The sequence below is a fragment of the Chenopodium quinoa genome, unplaced genomic scaffold (assembly GCF_001683475.1).
Source record: "Chenopodium quinoa cultivar QQ74 unplaced genomic scaffold, ASM168347v1, whole genome shotgun sequence".
In the NCBI taxonomy this organism is placed as follows: domain Eukaryota; kingdom Viridiplantae; phylum Streptophyta; class Magnoliopsida; order Caryophyllales; family Amaranthaceae; genus Chenopodium; species Chenopodium quinoa.
This window is the reverse complement of record NW_018742476.1, coordinates 290,568-313,877: the sequence shown is the minus strand read 5'-3', so window position 1 is coordinate 313,877 and position 23,310 is coordinate 290,568. Positions and strand designations below refer to the sequence as shown.

Genomic DNA, 23,310 nt, shown 5'->3' with positions numbered 1-23,310 from the left:
AGTCATCTTAGAAGTACTCTCCCCACAGACGGCGCCAAATGTTTCGGGGTTTTTTGATGTGTCCTGCGGGAGAGTTACAATTCCAAGAATGCCCTTCGACGCCTGTGCCTGCAAAATCACGAAGACTCCTGGGGGTAGGAGCTCCGCCTCCGACGATCAAGTTAGTAAAGATACGGGAGGTAGAACGCACGTAATGTGGAAGTTACTTCTCGCGTAATGGGAGAATTCTGCAATTAATATTGCTCGGGGTAAGTGTTTTTCTTTTTGAGGAGTATTCAATGTGAACAACAAATGTTCCCGCCCCCATTAATGAGGGTCCTTCCACTATTTATAGTGGGGAAGGGATGGTTCCCCTTTTAGGGTTTAGAGGACACGTGTCAGCAGAGGATTGGAGCCCTGCTGACCAACGGCTGGATGCCACGTGTCACTAGGCCGTTGGGCCACGTGTTTAGGGTATTTTTACCCCAAACACTAACTACCTCTGGTTGTATTTTATTTTGCTCATATGCAAATTGTACATTTACGAGTCCTATTTTGTTTTTGTGGCAAGAATTATATATCCGACATCAAGGTTAAAGGTAATGTGTAGTTGCATTCATACTAAAAAGGTAAAGCTACTTCATTACTCTGTGATACAAACAAAAATGGATGTGTACATTTGCTGAATGGCTTCTATCTAGTTTCTTTGGTTGAATTTTTCATCTATCGAATGCCAACATTCAATCTGTTTTCTTGATGATATAGCCACCAACATAACATATGTGCTGAACTTCTGTTTGTGCTATCAAATTATAACTGTAGGTAATGCTAATGCATGTATTTGGCTTCTTTTTGGTGTTTGTTGTGCCGTCTGTGCTTGCTGCAATGAACTTGATGTGGTTTGGGAAGATACTCAGAGGATTGAAGAAGAAGTTAGCAAAGAGACAATGACTCAGTAATGGAATTGCATGGTATTTTCTTAGAATCTTTTTTCTTCGGTGTAAAAATGGTGGGTTGGAAATGTGAAGGCAAAGGGATCTTTTTTCTTCGTGAAGATAATTGTATCGCCATTTTTTATTTAGTTTTTTAAGTGTAATATTACAAGTTATTGAAGAAAATATGTGTTTTATGTATATTATGATTATATATAAGTATTTAATACAATTTAAGTGAAAAAAATGCAAAAAAAAAAATCTGTTTTTTTCTTTGGGTATTATTGGCACCGGTTTTGAACAGAACCGGCGCTAAAAGTTTTTTTTAATTTTTTTTTGCCACTTTTTGTACCTGTTCAAAGCAAGAACCAGTGCTTAAAGTGTGTTTTTTTGCACCGGTTCTCACCCAGAACCGGTGCGAAAAGCATGTTTTCCCACCGGTTTTGAACCGGTGTGAAATGTTTGGGGTTTAAGCACCCCCCGAATCAGGACCGGTTCAAAACCGGTGCTAAATGGGGGTTTTGAACCGGTGCGGATTGCGTGTTTTCGCCTAGTGTGAAGGCTTTTCTAGTCAAGTTCTTGGGACAGGAAAAGACTGCAAGGTTGAAAAATGAGTTATCTACTTTCAGGCAATCAAATGATGAGTCCCTATATGACGCATGGAGGAGATTCAAGCGATTGCAGAGACAATGCCCTCACCATGGTATTCCTGAATGGATGTTGATACAAACCTTCTATAATGGTTTAACTCATGAGTTCCGAATCTATATTGATGCTGCATCCGGGGGTTCTCTCTTGACTAAGAACCCAACTGAGGCGAAGGAGCTAGTTGAGAAGATGGCGACCAATGATAACTATCATCTAGGAGGACGAAATAGTGTGAAGAAGGGAGGTAAATTAGATGTTGATGCTCTAACTCTTTTGACTAGCTCTGTGTAGGCATTGTCAAGCAAGTTCAACAGACTCCAAGCTGGATCATCCGCTAGCTTACCTAAGACTTGTCAAATGTGTAATGTGCAAGGTCACATCGTACCTAATTGCCCACAAAATTCAAATGAGATATCAATCGAGGAAGCCAATTCATTCTACACTTCTAATCCCAAAAGGCCATATGACCCCCACTCTAACACATATAATGAAGGTTGGAAGAATCACCGAAATTTTTCCTACAAGAATACCCAAGCCCAACAAAATCCACCTCCACCACCACCTTGAAACAACAATTATAATGCACCACCTGGTTTCCAACCAAGGCCATCTCTAGTCCAACAACCCATGCAACATGTGCAACCACCTCCTCAAAAATATAACCTTGAGTTAATGATGGAGAACTTTATCACCACAACAAACAATTCCATCTAATAGTTACAAGCTTAGAGCAAGCTCATGGAAAATTAGATGAGTGAACTTGCTCATGAAGTTGGCCAATCTTTACTTTGAGGAATGGAAAACAATTGGAAAATCCTCCCGTATGGGAGCCATCATAGGAGGTTGTTGAAGGGGTAGGCGCAAATGAAAAGGTGGTTGAAAGTACTATGATTGAGGAAGAGTCAAAGGAAACGACTCCACCACCTCTTGCTCTATATGTGCCAAAGGTCCCTTTTCCGCAGAGGTTAGCCCAAGCAAAGTTAGAGAAAAAGTATGGAAAATTTCTCGATATTCTGAAAAAGCTTCACATCAACATTCCATTCTTAGATGCAATATCCAAGATGCCATCTTATGCAAAATTCTTAAAGGATATTCTCTCTAACAAGAAGAAGCTAGAAGGGAATGCTACAGTTGCATTGACTGCAGTGTGTAGTGCAATTTTACAAAACACACTTCCTAAGAAATTAAGCGATCTAGGTAGCTATTCAATTCCGGTCCTTGGAGGCATAGAGATCAACAGGGAATTATGTGATCTTGGTGCAAGTGTGAGTCTTATGCCGCTCTCTATTTGCAAGAAACTTGAAATGGGTGAACTAAAGCCTACGCTCATATCACTACAACTTGCGGATAGGTCGGTTAAGTTTCCTTTAGGTATATTTAAAGATGTTCCTCTTCGCGTGGGAAAATTCTTTATTCCATGAGATTTCGCTGTGATGGAGATGGAAGAGGATTCACATGTTCCTATCATTATTGGTAGACCATTCTTAGCCACTACAGCTGCAATCATTCATATGAAGAATGGTAAAATCACCTTTGAGGTAGGCGACGAGAAAATGGAGTATTCACTCTTGAATGCTATGGGAACTCCATCGATGGGAGAGACTATTTGTCAAGTGGACGTCCTTGATGATTTACAAAGAGAGCAACTTACCATGATCAAGATGGATGATGCACTTGAAACGTCGTTAATGGGGAGTGCCAATGATGAAGATTGGGAAACAAGGGAATACACAAGGCTACTAGAGGAAGCAAAAGCTAACCTAATCATCGCTCAAACCAAAGAAGTCCTTAATGCATCGAGTGTTGGGGAGAGAACTACGCCTCCCGAGGTAGAATTGAAACCCCTTCCCTCTAATCTTCAATATGCATACCTTGGTCCTAATAATACATACCCTGTTATTGTTAATGCTGAACTTAACGACACAATTTAAGAGCAACTGCTCATTATTTTGAGAAAATATAAAAGTGTTATTGGGTACACCATTGATGATATTAAAGGTATTAATCCTTCTTTTTGTACGCATAAAATCGTTCTTGAGGACGATCATGCCTCCTCAATAGAATCTCAAAGAAGGCTTAATCTAAACATGATGGAGGTAGTTAATAAAGAAGTTCTTAAATTGCTTGCTGCAGGAATAATTTACCCTATCTCAGATACTAAGTGGGTTAGCCCTGTACAGGTAGTACTAAAAAAAGGAGGTTTGACCGTTGTTAAGAATGACAAGGGTAAGCCAATCGCCACTAGGACTGTTACAGGGTGGCGAATGTGTATTGATTATAAGAGGTTGAATAAGGCCTCCCGGAAGGACCATTTCCCCCCCCCCCCTTTATTGATCAGATGCTTGAACATTTGGCTAAGCATTCCTTTTTCTGTTATTTGGATGGATATTCTGGTTTCTTTCAAATTCCTATTCGTCCTTGTGATCAGGAAAAGACCACATTCACATGTCCATACGGCACTTTTGCATATCGTAGAATACCGTTTGGATTATGTAATGCCCTAGCCACATTTCAACGTTGTTTGATGACAATTTTTTCGGGCCTTATAGAAAATTCTATGGAAGTGGTTATAGATTATTTTTCTGTTTATGGAACTTCTTTCGATGTGCCTTGATAATTTGAAAAAGGTGCTCGATAGATGTCAGGAAGTCAATCTAATTCTGAATTGGGAAAAATGTAATTTTATGGTTCAATAGGGAAGCGTTTTAGGCCATGTCGTGTCAAACAAGGGTACTGAGGTCGATAAGGCTAAAATTGAGGTTATTGAGCGCTTACCATCTCCGAATTCTGTAAAAGGAGTTCAAAGTTTTCTTGGTCATGCTAGACTTTATCGTTTCTTCATTAAGGATTTTTCAAAGGTTGCTCGACCTCTAACTGAGCTTCTAGCTAAAGATGCTCCTTTTGTTTTTACTGATGCTTGTCTTGAGGATTTTCCCGATTTGGTATCCCACGTATGTTGATTAGTGACAGGGGAACACATTTTTAGCAGCATCGGTTCGAAGTGATGTTGAAGAAATATGGAGTGCAACACAGGCTGGGCATTGGCTATCATCCACAGACCAGTGGTCAAGTTGAAGTGTCCAACCTGGAAATTAAATTTATCCTAGAGAAAACGGTTGCAAGGACAAGAAAGGACTGGTCGGCCAAGATTGATGATGCACTATGGGCATACCGAACAGCTTTCAAAACGCCAATAGGTATAACCTCATATAGACTTGTCTATGGAAAGGCATGCCACCTACCCGTTGAGCTAGAACACCGAGCATTTTGGGCTATTAAGAGCTTAAATTTTGATGCTAAAGCAGCGGGAGAAAAGAGGTTGTTAAAGTTGAATGAACTAGATGAGCTATGTCTTGAAGCTTTTGAGATTTCAAAACTATATATAAAAAGAACTAAGCGGTGGCATGATAAGGAAGGAGATCAAGTTCTTCTATTTAACTTACGGTTGAAATTGTTTCCCGGAAAGCTTCGGTCTAGGTGGTTAGGTCCTTTCACTGTTTTTAAGGCCTACCTCTACGATACTATTGAACTATGGAACAAGACCGGGTCCACTTTCAAGGTCAACGGCCAAAGGGTGAAGCATTACCGTGTTGGGGATCCTATCGAAGAGAAAGTGGACATCACACTCTCTTCCCCATCACCAATTCAATGAGCATCACTACGATCGAGTAAACGACCTTATAAACAAGCGCTTGCGGGAGGCAACCCGTTTTCTTATTTTTTTTTTTTCCTATTTTTCATCTTCTCTTTTTAGTTTTGTGTTTGTGTTTGTTTTGTTTTTCAGAGAACACCGAGCAATGTAAGAAGTGGGATGTCAAGAAGGTCGTCAAAGGTTGATAAAATGAGGAATTAACTCGTCGCCCTGGCAAACCGGGCATGCCACGCTCGACCGGGCGTGAGAAGCAGAGTCATAAGGGGAAGAAAGGGGAGAAAAGAAAACATGAAATATTTTCTAACCCCCAGAACCTGGTCAGACCGGGCATCACTGCCCGATCGGGCGTGAGAAGCAAGAATGCCCGACCGGGCGTGAGAGCCAAACTCGGAAATTACGAATGGAAAAATTTTCTTCTTTAAACGCCCGGGCGCGAAGAGAAACTGCGAGGACAACACGTTTTAATTCACAAAAAAAAATGCCCTCTTCACCATTCTACTCTTTCATTATTCCTACACTCTCTCTCTAAAAACCACAAAATCAAAAACCCTAACTCTTATCCTCTCCTCTAATTCCCACAAACTTCTCTCAAATCCTTTCAATTTCTTCATCCTTCATCACTTCGACCCCATATCCAACCTTCATTACTATTCCTCTCCCTCTAAACACTCATCTCACCCAAAATTTTTCTTTTTTAGAGAGAGAAAGCTTGAGAAATATTAATGGCTGCAAGGAAGAGAAATAGGAGCGCCCCTCAAGAACCACAACTAGATTTGGAGAGCATTCCAGGGTTCCCAAACATCAAGTTCGTGGCCGAATTTCCAAATCAAAAGAAGCGATTCCCAGAGCTACAACATCGGGAGGTAATTCCCACTCATTTTATACACCGTTCTCTTCTTGCTAAATTAGGAATAGATTCCAATTGTAGAACCTTGTTTTCTAAGCTTGGCATGTCTCAATTGTTTAACATGATCCATTATACATATGAAGATATCACTCTTGAATTTTTGAGCTATTTTGATATAGTAAAAGGTAGAGATGGTTTGGTGACACACGTAGTTTATAGATTGTTGAATAAATCCCACTGTCTTACACTAGATGGTTTTGGTAGGAAGTTTGGTCTTCCGTCCATAGGATTACCCATGCAACCGAACAATTTCATTTTTGGGGATTTGTGGTTTGCCATGACAGGTGAAAACATTGAGTCTATGCAACATGCTCCCGCTAACAAAATCCATTAACTAACCCGTCCTTAGACTTTTGACTCGCTTTTCTGGGTGGAATATTTTTAGACGGATAGAACCTAATAAAGTTAGGGCAGACAAGTTGCAATCTTGGGTAGTTATCTATGATATGGGGATTCTGATGAGGGTTTTCGGATGAACATTTCTCACCTACTTCCCCTTCATCTTAGGAAATAGGAACTTACCTTCACCACTGTCAAACCTAATGGAGACCGTACCAACATCCCTATAGTCGTAGGCGGTTTGGTGACCCACTTGGCAGTTAAGGAGGGTTTTGATGAAGCCCACCATACACCAATGTCGGATCCTATTACCTTGGACTAGCACTACTTCACTACCACCGGCTGGTTGTCAGTTGAATTTGGTAATTACAGTTGGCTCATTGGAAAGAGCAATAGGCGTTCCATCTCCTTACCCTCTCCTGACCTTTTTAAGATTCGCCCTCACCAACCTTCATATATTTTAGAGGTTCCTAGCAGTTCACTTTCCCTAGTTGCCCCCACGAGGACTTACTATAGGCGAGAGTCTGCTGGACCCTCCACATCTTCCACTACACCACCTGTCTCTTTTGACAACGAGGCCATCATGGCCTGTATACGGGAACTTCAGCTAGGCCAGCAAGGCTTTTGCTCTCGTATCCAGACACTTTAGACCGATTTTCGCTTATCTATGCATCCTGTCTTTGATTATTTTTACAGGCAAGGTCATATTCCAAGGGATGCTTCCCATCCTTCGTGGTATACCTTTCCCAATGTGGGAGATATTACAGGTGGTAGCGGGGCAGCCGATGATGATGATGATGGTGACGATGATGACGGTGATGATGATGATGATGAATTTGAGTGAGGATTCATAGGTGTTTTTCCCACCTTCCACACGTTGCAATGAGGCCATTGCCAAGTGTAGCTTGGGGGAGGCTTGTGTATATGTATATATCTCTTGGTACGTTCTCTTATTTACTTTTTCTTTGATTGGTTTGTTTTATTGCTTGGTTGTGTTAAAAAAAAAATATACGAGAATCATGATAATGAATGGCTAGTGAACTACTTCCCTGTGCCCCTATCCTCGATGCCCAAAGGTTTTTGACTTGATCTTGATTGAAAGGCTTGCATTGCGGATTAAATGATCATGATTTAACCTTGAATTGTTTTGATCCCTAGTAGAAGTCAACTTTGTTAACCATGTATGAGTCTGGAGCTTGACTGTGTCAAATGTGAGCCTTGAGCCTTAATTATTTATTCATGTGTGTCTTGTTCCTGGTGTGATATTGATCTTAGTTTTGACTTTAGACTCTTAGTAATGTGTTATAATACATTGCACGTGCACGTTGAGAAGGACGAAGGCCTTGTTCTTTAGGTGAGCTCCAAATGAATTTAGAAACGTTTGATCCCTTCTTGGTCACCCATGTTGTAGCCTTTTCCATATTTTTCATGAAAGCAACTAAATTAACCTCTTGGCCCCAATTGGTTACTTTTCCCAAGTCTAGCTTGGGGGAGCTTTATATCGTGGTGTTTGTTTAATTTTGTGATCAAATTGGCGTTTAATGTGGACCTCTAAGAAAAAAAAAAAGAGAAAAGAAGGAATCACAAGCATGGAGGTTTTATCCTTAGAAAGTGAATGAAAAAAAAGACAAAAAAAAAAAGGGAAGTAAAGTGAAGAAAAAGAAAGATGACAGAAAGAATAAAAAACAAATTTAAATAAAGAAAAAGAAAGAAGAATGAAAAATAAAGGTAGTAGTGGATGTTCACAATGTAATTGGGATATGTGCTCTTGTAAGTATGAATGATGGATCGAGGATGTTTATTGATTATGCTCAATAGCTCCCCGATTAGACTATAATTGCCTACATCTCCCAAATTTACTTCCTCCCCACTTTTACCCAACCTACATAACAAGCTTGAAAAGACCTTCTGACCTTCGTGCATGGTATTGTGTTCATGTGAAATGAGTCCCTTGTAAAAATGCTGGAGCATATGTCACATTTCGAGTCGACATTTAACTAGGTTGAGCGATAATATAACCCTTTAAACACGCGAGTGTTGTGAGATGGGTGGTTTTCATTATTAGTGGGGATGGAGAGAGATCGAGCTCATTTTTAGCTTGCCACATAAATGTTGTGTAGAGTGACCACCAAGTGAGATATTCTAATCATCGATTCCTGAGTTATACATGGTTGATTCCGCTTGACAACTATTTAGGTTGATTGATGGTTTGAGTGATTTGATTGGTTTGCTAAGATTCGTGCTTGTTTGATTTCGATTTTGAGTCTGTTATTTTCAATTGCATTATGGGGTGAAGTAGTTTACTTGGTTGTTTATTGTTTTTGATTGTCTTGTTTGAGGGCAAACAAGAGGTTAGCTTGGGGGAATTTGATGTATGTGTTTTATACCATGTTTTACCCCAGTTTTATAGCGTATATTTGCATGGTTTTTGGGCTCTACGGAGCCGTTTCTTGCTAACAATCTCTTCTCTAGTGTGTTCAATCTATTTTATTGAATTTCACTGGAATACAGAGGTTTCTTGGATGAATTGGACCTGTTTTGGATGGTTATGGAAGAGGTTGTTGAGTGAAAGATGAAGATTTCCCCAATGCCCTAGCTTCTAGGGCGAAGGAAGGAAGAGCTAACTATGAAGAATCATCATACATCCCACATGCCCTGGCTGACAGGGCAGTGAGGAGTGTTATTCTCAGAGCTTCATTCAAGAAGTTGTTACACGCACCCGACTGGGCACCACATGCCATGACTGACCGGGCATAAGAAGAAGAACACAGGAAGAAGGAAATTACTTCGTCCGCCCAATCGGGCAGGCTCCGCCCCGACAGACCGGGCACTGTTGCGCGATGACCGTCTTTAACTAATTACGGGATTCTATCTTTTTAAGGGTATAAATACCCCTTGTAATCACATTTAGAGAGTAGATTATTTATTTTCTCTAGTATTATAACTACTTTAAAACCCTAGTTTTCTCTTCTTTCAGCAATTAAGTTCTACTCTTAGTTTGGATCATTGTGCATCAACAATTCAAGTTCTTTCAATTGAAGCAATTGGTATTTATCTATTCTCTTAACTTTTAATTTTCATTACTCATTAATTATGTTTTCTTTAGTGAATCTTGTTTTTGATTTCGATAATATGTGTGAGTAGATCCTTAATCTGGGATCTTTTAAAGCCTGAATATGATTAATACATGAATTGAATCTTTAAATTCTCCAATAATAATCCCAATTGACATGCTTAATTGATTATGTTTATGCCAATGCTAGATTAGGAATAATTAGTATTGTTATCATCCCTTTGTTCTTATCACAACGGAAGTTGGGATTAACAGGATTTGGGTATTTCAATTAAGGGTTTGAGAGTCATTACAGGAGTAGGTGATTGGATGATTAGGAAGTTAATTATTGTGTTTAATGTCCCTTATTTGCTTGATTCCATGGAAATAGGCTTGATAGTTGATTTGGGAGGCCGTTGGTAACTCGGAAGAGACCTTTGGTATTGTTTAGGAAATGCTTTTCTTCTTGTCGATTGATTTGTTATTGGGGGTAGATTTATTCGTGCATTGATTATATTCGTGGTAATGCTTCATCTTGGATGCTTTAATTCATTAATTATCATTTTCTCTAGATTAATTGTGGTATTTAATATATAAATCATTAGTATTAGTCATTATTGATTCGTTACTTGCTTAGTGATTGCTTAAGTCTAATTAATTAGGTCAACCTTAATCTCTTGGGATTCGACTCTTACTTGCCCGACTACATGAGTTAGGAGGAATAGTTAGGTTTATTTTTGATAGGTACGCGACACGCCTATCAACCACCAAAGGGGGGACCAAATCACCTTGCTCCCCAAGCCAAACAGCAACCCCTTGGTCCCCTCCCTTTGACCGGCAGACCATGCCACATTGCTGGTTGGCAGCCTAATTTGGCTGCCAGCTGGCGCCTAGCACCAAGGCTGGATAGCCCAGCCAACCAGCACGCATCATACTCTCAGCCAGCTAGCACGCAGCACATGCGCAGCCAGCTAGCACACATGCGATGCTGCTGTGTTGCTACTAGGCGCTGCTGCTGCTTGGTGCGAGGCTGCGAAGAGTTGGCACGCACAACATGCTGCGATGCCCATGCTAGGTGCGTGCAATGCTTGCGGTTAGGTATATAGCTCAGCACACTAGCACGCTAGCATGCTTGCGGCCATCAACACCAGCCATGCTAGCATGCTTGGCCTAGCACACAATGCGTGCTAGGCTTGCGGCATGCTTTGCGATGTGCATGGTAGCTTAGGCTAGCCTAGCACTCGCATGGCTAGGCCAATGTGAGGCTACGACCTAGCTCGAACTTGTCGGTTGCTTGATTCCACATCTCGTCGAATTCTAAATTCGACTCAACTTGTGACGCTCGGTCTCGACGGTCTAAGCTCGATATCCGACGTCTTTGTTTTTAATACTCTAATGACTCATCTAATCCTTCGGATTGATTCGTCGTTTCAGATCGGTTATTCAAAAGAGGTGCGACCCGAAGAGTTCAGTCAAGATTAAGCCGTAATTTTAGTAATGCATTAATATTACTGATCGGAAGCGGTCTGCACCTAGGCATTCCGATCACTTGACCTTACTGAAGAATTAGCTTTCTAATAATACCGAACCCTCTATCAGAATAATACACTTGTTGGAAGGACACCATTCCTTTCTATCTCCCACTTGTCCTTCTAGACAAGTGTGCAGTTAGTGTATAACCCTTTTCCTATGTCGTTTAATGTCTCTTCATGAACTATAAGGTAAGATTCTTCATCATCCTTATTACGTCTAGATTCCCGAGTTTGACTGTCAATTAGCAGATGATTTCTAAAATCCATCTGAGCACGACCATGCATTTTCACAGTCTCGCTTTTCGAGAGGCCTTGTAAACAACAAAGACATATTCCCTATTGTTAATAGGGGGACATTCCCAGTCTTGTATTGTTAGCTTCCCTTACTAAGAGTACCTAGTCGCCCGAGTGTTGCCGTTATAATCCCCATATACGACAGACGTTTGACAACATCAAAACGAATAGTACTCAAATAAGAGAACTTACAATACTCATGGTCGAGGAAAAAGGTTCCGTAGCTATAATGAGAAATGTACTTATGACGGTTTTAAAATCTCTTAAAGTACTCTCATAGGTCGATCCGGTATAGTTCCAAACTAGTACCTGTGCAAATGGTTTATGACAATCATGTCCTCGTAGCACAAGAAACGGTGCTATAAATCATACTACACAATGATCTCAAGTGGTCATTAATTGTCCATCGTTTAAATGACCTTGATTAGGGATAAATTTCGATTAAAATATTCAATGTTCACTTAACATGTGTTTCTTTATACATGACATGGTCTTGATACCCTGTTTTGAATATTCTCAAAAATCGAATTGACTCATTATTTAATTCTAAACCACAATTAAATAGAAATGGAGTAGTAACAAATTTGCAAAAAATTTAATTGCTCCAAGACCGAATGGTTTAACATACTGTTGTACATTAAGACATCAAATTTAATTAAAACACATATACAAGGGAATCAAAGCCAATCTCCAACATGCTTGATTCCTATTTCCTCAACGTGCTTAGTGTGCTTCACTTGAGGCAAGGTAGTCAATGGATCGGCTACATTGTCGTCCGTTCCAATCTTACAAATTCTGATTTCTACCTCGGACTTCCATTCCCTTATCATGTGAAATAGCCGCTTGACATGTTTGACCTTCTGGTGTTCCCTTAGCTCCCTAGCCTGAGCAATAGCTCCATTGTTATCACAATAGAGGTCTATCGGACCCTTGATGGAGGGTACAACACTAATTTCACTAATGAACTTACGTATCGAAACTCCGTGCTTATTTGCTTCTGAAGCTGCCAAGTATTCGGCTTCACTTGTAGAATCTGTAGTGGTGCTTTGCTTAGCACTCTTCCAAGTAACCGCTTCTCCATCCACGCAAAATATGTACCTTGATTGCAACTTGGAGTCGTCAAAAGCTATCGAAAAGACTCATCTGGATTCTTGATAAAACCAAACTTACTATTGGCTTTATCGGATCGCATATTCTAACTTCTGCTTGCCTGCTTTAGTCCATAAATGGACTTCTTAAGCTTGCATACCTTCCCAGCATTGCTTGCATCAACAAAACCTTCCGGCTGTGTCATACAGTTTCTTCAAAAATCCCATTAAGGAAGACGGTTTTGACATCCATTTGCCATATTTCATAATCGTAATATGCAACAATCGCTAGGATAATCCGGACGGATTTACGCATTGTGGCTGGCGAAAAGGTTTCATCATAATAAACACCGTGAATTTGCCTGTAACCTTTTGCCAACAGTCTAGCTTTATATATAGAAACATTTCCATCTTTGTCTATTTTCAACTTGAAAATCCTTTTGTAACCTATAGGTTTGTAACCTTCGGGCAAATCAACCAAATCCCAGACTTGATTTTAAGACATGGAGTCCATCACAGATTTCATGGCCTCTTGCCATTTTGCAGAGCCGGGGATCGTCATAACTTGTTTGTATGTCGCTGGCTCATTTCCATCCATAACTAGGATGTCTTAATCTTCGGTTAAGACAATACTAAGGTATCTGATTAGGGGATTTTGCTCCCACCAATCAGAATGCGCCACATGGGCCAATCAGGTCCTGCCAAGTGTCCCCCAGTTGGACCTCTCAGGGCTTGCCACGTGGCACACTCTTATTCGTCCACCCTGGACCTACTATGTCATGACACGTGGCATACTCCATGCCTAATGGAGAAGTCGGCCACCTAAGCCCAACTTTCGAGGGAAGCCCAATCAGCCTAAGGTTAACCTAAACCTAGGATTGGCACGTTTCCGGAGGTTATAAATACCTTCCTTAATCCTCATTAAGGGGGAGGACACAGATTACACACATTAAACACTCTCACCTAGAGAGACCCAATCACTTTAATTTCCGCATTAATTATTACTTAATCAAGTACTAACTTGACCGTCGGAGGCGGATCTCCAATCATCCGGAGAGACCTTTTGTTTTGCAGGTACAAGCGTCCAGTTCCAGTCTCGGAATTGTAACTCTCCCGCAGGACATCAGAAAACCCCGAAACATTTTGGCGCCGTCTGTGGGGAGAGTACTTCTGAGATGGCACCCATGTCTGTATCGACTCCTGAAGAGAGGCGTCCCCTAGACGACCCTCAAGTTCAGTCGGACCATGATACTGAGAACGAATTTGAAGTTGAAGCTCACACAGCTTCAGACGGGACCCTAAGGGCCCGACGTACCCGTCATACCGAAAGGAGGGAACGGGAACATCTTCAAACTGGAAGTGAGCCAGCAGGCGCACCGCCTTTTCGGCAGCAGCCGACTGATGGGTCTGCTCCCATCACAAGGAACGAACTCATGACCTTCATGAGGGACTTCAAGGGAGAAATTCAAGAGTTGATCAACAAGAAGCCGCCTGCTCTGGACAAGGAGCAGTCGGCTAAGAAACCCTCCACTTCACGGAAGAGGAGGTCAGTTCAAGGGCAAGAGGCGACCCCTCATCCTAAATCTAGGAAGTGGGAGCCGCCTGCCCTCACAAAATACCGTTTTCCTACTCCAGGAAAGAGGAAACCTGTTCGTCATATTCAGGCGGACGGGTCGAGGAAAACATACACAGATGCTCGGTTATTACTAGAACAGAAGAAGAGTGACCGATTGTCAGAGTCGGCCTCTACTTCAAACATCCAAGACAGTCTGCGCAATACTTCGATGAGGCATACTCAGTCGCATCATGAGAGCCAGTCAGGCGGTACCTCCCGTCCGTCCGGCTTTCACAGTGACCAGGCGGTACCAAACTTACCATTTGTACCGCAACAACAATATTTTTTGCAGCCACCTCTGTTTGGTGGGCATGCAACAAAGAATGTCCAACCTATGGACTGGCAGCTACGGTTGCTTAGACTTGGCGAACAGCCGTCGGCCTTCTCCAAGGAAATTACTGAAGCCGCTCAGCCGGCCAAAGTGAAAAATGTATTAGTAGGCGCCTATGACGGCACTACTAACCCAGAAGACCATCTGATGGCATTCACCAACCTGATGTACCTTCAAGGGTTGGATGATCCCACTTGGTGCAAGTGTTTCCCAGCGACTCTCAAAGGAATCGCACAACAATGGTTCGGCAACCTGCCGACTAGTTGTGTAAATAACTTCAGGACGCTTGCTTACTTATTAACCTCTAACTTTGCCATGAACATCCCTGCGAAGAAGTCGACCCTTGATTTAGGAACGATTCAGCAGGGCGAGAAGGAGGGGCTTCGTTCTTACATCAGGCGGTTTAACCTGATGAGAATACAGATTCAAGGGTTACCGGATGAAGTAGCCTATACTGACTTTTTCAGAGGTCTCAAAGACGGGTCGACCTTCAAATTTGATTTGGTCCGAAAGAGGGTGGCGACTCTTCAAGAGGCCTTGATTGAAGCGGAAGCCTATATACGGGCGACTGATATTTGTAGTACGGTAAAACAGTCAGACGGGAAAAGTTCCGACAAAAGAGAAGGACGATAGAAACAGTCGTCAAACAAAGATGAGAAGAGAAAAGAGGTCTGGGCGGCTGATTCCTCTAAACAGCCGGCCCAGAAGAAGAAAAAAGAATTCAAACCATACTCCCCAAAGTATGCGTTTAACAAGGATAGCCAATTTATCCTAAAGGAAATCAAGGGACGGATCTCAATTGAGAAGCCGGTCCCCGTGAAGGGTTCTGCAAACAACCGGAACCAAGAAAAATTCTGTGATTATCATGAAGATGTTGGTCATCACACCAATGAATGCATCAGTCTCATGCGGTATCTGGACCGCCTGGCTGAGCAAGGTGATCTTGACACTTATGTCAAGAAATCTACGGGGAACACTTCCTCGAAAAAGAAGTCGGCCAAAAAGAATCAACAGGCCGACAGCTCCGATACAGATGATGCAGTCGTCTACACCATTGCAGGCGGCTTCTCAGGAGGCGGCCCCACTATTAGGGGCAACAAAGACAATATCAGACGGCTAGATGTAAATTCCGTTCACCAAGAACGACCCTCAAAATATTCATTTCCTGAGATTGTCATCACTGAAGAAGATCTAGGAGGGGTAAGAGGGCCGCATGACGACCCTATCGTTATTGAATGTAAAGTGGCCAACCAGAGAGTTGGCTGAATCCTCATAGATACCGGAAGCTCCTCAGATCTCATCAGTAGCAAATGTCTGTCGAAACTAAAATATCAGACTGATTGCATACATCCGGCATCCCACCCTTTAGTAGGGTTTGGAGGAGGAGTCGTCCACCCAATGGGACGAGTGGATTTACCCATCCGCCTGGGTGAAAAAGGGGAAGGACGACACATGGTAGTTCGGTTCCTTGTAGTAGAAGAACTCTCGGCCTACAACATGATTCTGGGACGACCAACTCTGAATAATTCCAAGGCAGTTATAATCCCATCTCTTATGTTGCTCAAGTTTGAGAGGGATAATGGAACAGTCGGGTCCCTAAGGGGAGATCAGAGGATGGCCTGAGAGAGCTATCTCTCGGATGTCAAGCCCACTGTTATGGCCGCTGGGTCGAGTGGTGGAAAAATAGACCTTAATAATGTCAAGGAGAGTGCGCCTGTTCAAGAAGCAGGCGGTAAGAAGAGAAAGGCATCCCAGACGGGGGCCGCAAGAAAAGACAGAAAATAGCAATCATTGGCAGAGGAGCGGTCGGATGAATTCCGCCCTCAGCCGGCTAGTGAGCATACGGACCTGATCTTAGATGACTCGCGTCCTGACAGAACAGTCAAAGTTGGGACGACTACTCTAAGGGTCCTGGGTGACGACTTTCATAAACTATTGAAAGAATACAAGGACATCTTTGCATTCGAAGTCCATGAAATGCCAGGCATCAGTATTGATCTGGCGGTACATAAACTGGCCGTGGATCCGAAAAAGAAGCCGGTAAGGCAGAAGAAGCGGAACCATGGCGAAGAAAGAATTCAGGCGGCAGCCGCCGAAGTTAAAAAATTACTTGATGCAGGGTTCATCCGGCAATGTTACTTCCCAGACTGGGTTGCAAATGTGGTGCTTGTTAAAAAGCCGAATGGCACCTGGCGAATTGTGTAGACTACACAGACTTAAACAAGGCGTGCCCCAAAGACAGTTACCCTCTGCCTAAAATTCATAACGTGGTCGACTCAACAGCCGGCCATGCTTTGATGAGCTTTATGGACGCCTACTCTGGTTTCCATCAAATTCCTTTATGGAAGAAAGATCAGGAGAAGACGGCCTTCGTCACTAATCAAGGGTTATACTGTTACACGGTCATGCCGTTTGGTCTTAAGAATGCCCCGGCCACTTTCCAGCGAATGATAAACACTGTGTTCTTTGATCAAATTGGGAGAAATGTCGAGGCATATATTGATGATATGATTGTCAAGTCTAAAATTTAGAAAGATCATCTGTCGGACCTACGAGAAACTTTCTCCACACTCAGGCGACACCATGTCATGCTCAATCCCAAGAAATGTGTCTTTGGAGTTGAGTCTGGGAAATTTCTTGGATTCCTTATCAATCAGAGAGGAATAGAGGCGAACCCTGAGAAGGTGCAGGCGGTCATCGACATGCAGTCGCCTCGTACCATCCGAGAGGTTCAGAAGTTTACAGGTTGTCTGACGGCCTTGGGAAGATTTCTAAGCTGATCAGGCGACAAATGCCTATACTTTTTCCAGGCAATTAAGAAGAAGGCAAGGTTTGAATGGGGGCCGGATGCTGAGGCGGTCTTCCAGAAATTGAAAGTTCACTGGCATTCCTTGCCGAGGCTGGTCAGCCCTTTACCTAAAGAAGTACTTTACATGTACCTGGCCGTCTCTGATCATGCGTTAAGCGCTGTTCTTCTTGCCGAAAGAGACGGCTGTCAGCTCCCGGTCTACTTTGTCAGTCATGTACTGAAAAATGCCGAGTTGAGGTATCCCTTAGTGGAGAAATTTGGTCTTGCACTCTTCATGGCTGTTAAAAAATTGAAGCCCTACTTTTTGGCACATGCAGTCGTCGTGTATACAGATCAACCTATCAAGCGGCCACTGACCACCATGGAGTCGTTAGGCCGAATGATCAAATGGGCCATAGAAATACAGAGCCTCGAAGTTACTTTCGAGCCTAGAAAAACAGTGAAGGGGCAAGCCTTTGCTGACTTTATTGTTGAGATGACTCGTCCCCCTGATTCTCGAGATCCAGACCAGGTCTGGAAGGTATATGTGGATGGAAGCTCTACATCAAATGGTTGTAGAGCAGGCGTCATATGTCAGTCGCCAGAGGGTGACAGGTACGAGTATGCTCTACGCTTCAGTTTTCAGGCCTCAAACAATGAGGCAGAATATAAAGCTTTACTAGCTGGAATCTGCATGTGCAAGGCGGCAGGGGCACGAAAGATAGACGCCTGTTCCGATTCACAATTGATAGTGAGTAAGTATAATGGCGAATACGAAGCAACCCATCTGACCATGATCAATTATTTACAGGCGTTACGACAGGTGGTCGGATCCCTTGAAGATTTTCGTCTGACTCAAGTGCCGAGATCAGAAAACAACCAGGCGGATGCACTTTCAAAATTAGCATCATCCGCTTCTTGTGATACTCCTCGAACTGTTTTTTGGGAAGTAATGGAGAAGAGAAGCATCGAGGAAGACCCTATTGGAATCTTAGACAGAAGCTCAACCTGGATGGATCCAATCAGGGCATATCTGACAAACGGTACCCTGCCGGATGATCATCAACAGGCGGCAGCACTGAAAAAACGAGCAACCATATTTGAAATGATAAAGGGAGAACTTCACAAAAGGGGGTACCTTCAACCCTTCTTGAAGTGTGTTACTCCAGAAAAGGGGCGAGAGATACTAGAAGATCTTCACTCTGGTTACTGTGCTTCCCATATAGGCGGTAGGACGCTTGCTCAACGGGCAAGGCGGCAGGGCTACTTTTGGCCTACTTTAGAAGCAGATGCAATGGAGATGGTGAAAAAATGTGACAAGTGCCAAAGGTTTGGCAAACTAATTTACCGTCCGGCTACTGACCTCACTACCATTCATAGCCCACTACCGTTTGCTAAGTGGGGCATGGATATTTTGGGTCCCTATACGCCTGCTACAGGCGGAAGGAGATACATACTTGTTTCAGTCGACTACTTCACTAAATGGGTAGAGGCGGAGGCTGTAAAGGGAATCAAGACGAAGGATGTAATTTCATTCATTTGGAAAAATGTCATCACTCGGTTCGGGGTTCCCATGTCTATGGTCTTTGATAATGGTGAGACGCCTGTTCTCAAAAGCTGGTTGGGTGACCAAGGAATTGCACACTACTTTGCATCTGTCGGCCGTCCACAAGCAAACGGCCAGGTAGAAGCCTTTAATAAAATCATCTCAGACGGTCTCAAGAAAAAGATTGAACGAGCAGGCGGCCTATGGGCGGATGAATTACCACATGTTCTCTGGGCCATTAGGACGACTGAAAAAGGGGCGACTAGAGAAACTCCATTCCTCCTAACTTATGGTGCGAAAGCTGTTCTTCCAATAGAACACTACGAGCCGACTCTTCGAGTAATGCTATATGACGACGAGGCAAACTGGGAAGCCATGCGCCTAGCATTAGACTCACTCCCCGAAAGGAGGGGCAACACTGTCTTGCGCCATGAAATTTACCGCCTGAGAATGACTAGATCATACAACAAAAAAGTACACAGGCGTCCACTCAAAGTGGGGGACTTTGTACTTAGAAAAATGGAAGCAGTTGGTAGGGCTAATGAGTCTGGCAAACTAACTCCCAACTGGGAAGGACCCTACCGAATCTGTGAAGAGGTCAGGGACGGTACCTATCGTCTGGAAACACCAGACGGCCAACCGTTGCCTCGAACTTGGAATGTAGATAATCTTAAGAAATATTCTTTTGAATGATGTAAATAGTCAAGGGCTACTTAATAAAAGTTTGTTGTTTCATTCAATTTTGTACTAAGAGGGGCACGCCTACTAACAAACAGTCGGCTACTCTCCATATTTAGTTTTTATTTTTACCTAAGAGGGGCATGCCTACTGACAAACAGTCGGCTACTCTCCATGTTTAATTTTTACTCTTACTTAAGAGGGGCACGCCGCTTGTTTCACTCAACCGGCTACTCTCCCATAATACAGTTCACCAAGAACTATCAAAGGCTCATGGCTAAAATGATCAGACCAGGCGTCAAGCCAACTGATCAAAATATAAAAATTCAATTCGACCTGTCCCAACATTATAGCAGGCGTCCGACGGCATCCATCCGGATGAAATTCGTCGCAGAGAGCAGCTCCCTTTTGGGTGGAACATTGTTCTATAAAATCATTACACGGAACCTATACGACTGTCTAACCAAGACAACCATGTAGCCGTTTCCCGGACAAGGATACCTCTCACTTAACTGACTAATCACGTCAAGCAAGTGTTCGCAGTAACCAAACGGGTCAACCGACCGACTGAACCACTTGGCATAAGAACAATTGGTATTTTATGAGTTAATAGCCAACAAACATTGGCGAATAAAGGGGAACAACCGGTACCCACCGCTTGATACCTCTACTACTCAGTCACTTGGCGACTAGGTAACAATCATGTTTACTTGGTCACTCCTTAAAAATTTAGTATGAAACTAAAAAGGTGTTCATACAGCACCTGTTCACACTAGATTAAATGTGGCGGGGAACAGTCGGCCTAGATTGCCTAAAGTCTCTAGCCGAAAAACATGACAAGTAGGAAACCACTTTCCTACTTGGTTAATTTTACAAATGACAGGACCGCATGCCTAAAGGGGATCCAGTCTTTAAAATGGGTCGAATACCGATTGGATAAATGGCCGACTGATCGCCTAGCCTGGAAACAGACAACCAGTCGTCTAGGGGCATAGGCGGCGTGACTAACTATCCATACCTGTCTGCAACTATCGGCCATGTAAAACAATTGGTATAGTGTGCAATTGGATATCAGAATATTCAATACTTAAACAAATTTGAAGCAAAACAAAAATATTCATTAAAAGGAAGCCAGTCATTAAAGACCGGCCAAATATTCAGAGCCTCGGCCCCTTGGCCGGGTAAATACAAACAAACGACACGCAGACCGTGGAAAGAAGACATAAAGCTTAAGAAGGGGGCAGATCTTCAATATTAGCAGTTGCCGCCTGGTCAGCACTCTTCTTGCTGGACTCGGCTTCAGCTGCATCCTTCTTCGATGCATTACCACCAAGCGGCACAAGCGCCACTACCGGCTGCTCCTCCTCCTCCAACGCCTCGTCCTCAGCAGCCGCCAGGATCTCTTGATTATATTTATCAGAACATTGGCGATACGTTTTTTCCCATGAGGCAAAGTCGGCATTGGGGAAGAGGCGGCCCCAGGTCATGCGCTGGATTTGAGCAAAGTCTTCCATCATCTCCCGGACCAGCTCTTTCTTTTCTTGCTCGGCCTTTTCCGAGAGCTCCTGAGTAAGACTCTTCTCCTGGGTCACTAGGCGTTCCTTTACGTTCGCCAAGGATTTCTCCAAGGTTTCGTATGAGGACATCTTTTGACGAAGAGGTCTCAGCTCGGCCTTGAGGTTGTTGATGGTCGCCTCCAACTCGCTATTCCTCTTCTGGGCCGCCTCTAACTGAGCCCAGATAGCGGCGGTAGCCTGCGCCTGATAATAAAGAATATCAAGTGTCAGAACTTCATTTTGGGCAATTTGAAACATTGCCTTATCACAGTCAGAGGCGGCCATAGCTTTTGCAGCCTTTACCTCTTTGTTCTTCCGGTCAAGCGGCTTGCGAAGGCCGTTCACTCGGAGCAGGGCCTAAGCAAAAAGGGAACAGACGTTAGTTTCCAAAAAAAAAAAAAAAAAAAAAAAAAAAAACAGGTGTCCTGGAATTCAAATACTCAAAAATATTCTAAGTATACCTCAGCAAGGACCCCTGCAATCCCGTCTAGGTCAAGGGTGCCGACACCCCTGACCGCCTCCCTTTCAGCTAGAGGAACGACCTTGATCATAGACTTGGCCACCTCGACCAAGTCAGGCTCCTCAGGGCCGGCTGCATCAAGCATAAACAAACGGATTAGACCTAGTAAAGAAGGGAGCAAGTCTAAAATTTACAAGGACAATTTCATACTTCTAGGTGGGCCAGCTGGAGTTTTATAAGGAGTGGCCGACTGTTTCTCAGCCGCCGCATGTTTCCTGGCAGAACCAGGAGAGCTCGCAACAGTCGTCCTCCGGGCCTTGGAGTCCGGCTGTTGGGAAGAAGAAGCTCTTGGAGCGCCCGTCTAAAAAAGAAGAAAAGAGTCAGTATATGCATAAACACAACTCCAAAAAGAGAGTGAAAGGTTCGAAGCCCACCAAGGGTGCCCCCTTGTTGGGGGAGTCGGTTGAAGACTGTTGCATGATGGAGGCCCGCAACATGGCCGCCGCAGTCTTGGAGGCGGTAATTTTTCTCATGGCGTCCGCTGCAAAAACAAATAGCAAAGTTAATAAAAGTCATAACAAGAAATGCACGGAACAACAGAGTATTCGACAGGCCGGCTACCTCTTGAGCACCGACTGCTGAGGCCACAGGCGGCCAAAAAGTACTCGTCGTAGAGCCATTTGAAGCTCGGGACGCAGTGTAGGGGTACTTGCTCTCGTACCCCTGAAGTAGAGTTCACCTTCGACTCTACTTTGAAGAGTCCTTTATCTAGGATCTCTTTCTTAGCCTTGGGGGGAACAGGCGGCATGCTGCGGCCGCCTGCAAGAAGGGGCAGATTCCTGTTCCACCTGTTGATGCGCTTGTTCAGATCTGTGTCTGAACTCTCAATGATAAGGAAGGTGCTCCGCCAATCCTTCCATTTGTTTGCTTTACCTCTTGTCATGAGGTAGCCCCTGTGGCTCGTCAATTGATACCAGCCGGTACCGCCTGCCTTAGGGGTTCGACTGAGGTAGTTCATGTTGGAGAAAGCCTCGAAGTTCGGCTCCACCCCGTGCAGTTCGCACCTGGCCACATAGCCGAGTACGTTGACCCAGGAGTTCGGGGCTAACTGCCATAACCCCAACTCATACCCATCCAAGATCCGCTGAACAGCCGGATGTAGTGGGAAGCGCAGCCCAGCCTTGATGGCCGCCTCGTTGCAGCCAAAGCAGGCGCCATCATAACTAGTACCAGCCGGCCAGACGAATGTGTCTTCTAGATCCGGCACGAACACTAAAAAGTCGGGGCCCATTGTGTGGTTTGCGATAAAGCTCCCCATTTTCTCTTGCATGGCCGTGATCCGGCCCCGAGGTACCGTGCAGTAGTAGGGGGTATTTTGCTCTCGATGAGAGGCGGATGGCTCCGCCCAATTGTCCCCCTTCTCAACTGCGTGAGAAAGCCTCGCCTCTTGTAGGCGACTGTTTTTCTTTTCTGTGTCCAGAGAAGCATGGCCAGAAGAGCTAGACTCGGATTCGTCCTCTGACGAGTCCGAAGAGGACAACTCCTCCCCTCTCCCAGAGGGGCCCGCCTCCTCTCCTTTAAAAGGAGCAGGAGAGAATGTAGAATTGTCAACTGTAAAATGGGAAGGGGTCACTTTGACTCCTCCCTCAGAACCGCCGTCTTTCAAGCCGCTTTGTTTCACTTCCACATCTGGCGCCTGGTCAGATGTTTCACTAATCGGCACCCTGTGGGAGGAGCTGTCTGAGTTCGAGATCCTAACAGTCTTTTTTGTTCTGGCCATCATGTTCTGCATAGACACAGATACAGTCGGACTTTGTATAAAGGGAAAAGATGGGTCCAGAAAAGGGCAGGCGGCACTCCTAGTCCTAGATTCAGCCGTCCCCGGTGACCGGCGATCACTAACCTAGGTCGTG

The 23,310-nt window shown here is 43.8% G+C and overlaps 2 long non-coding RNA genes across 2 annotated transcripts; both read left to right on the top strand.

Annotated features, from left to right (window-relative positions):
* The first annotated feature begins 208 nt into the window (after positions 1-208).
* On the top strand, positions 209-1,110 carry LOC110719067. The gene is made up of 2 exons (XR_002511015.1): positions 209-248; positions 802-1,110. It is a non-coding gene; the product is annotated as an uncharacterized LOC110719067 (long non-coding RNA).
* Positions 1,111-1,209: 99 nt separating this feature from the next.
* LOC110719066 lies at positions 1,210-9,524 on the top strand. Its single transcript, XR_002511014.1, has 2 exons — positions 1,210-7,397; positions 8,969-9,524. It is a non-coding gene; the product is annotated as an uncharacterized LOC110719066 (long non-coding RNA).
* The last annotated feature ends 13,786 nt before the right edge of the window (positions 9,525-23,310 follow it).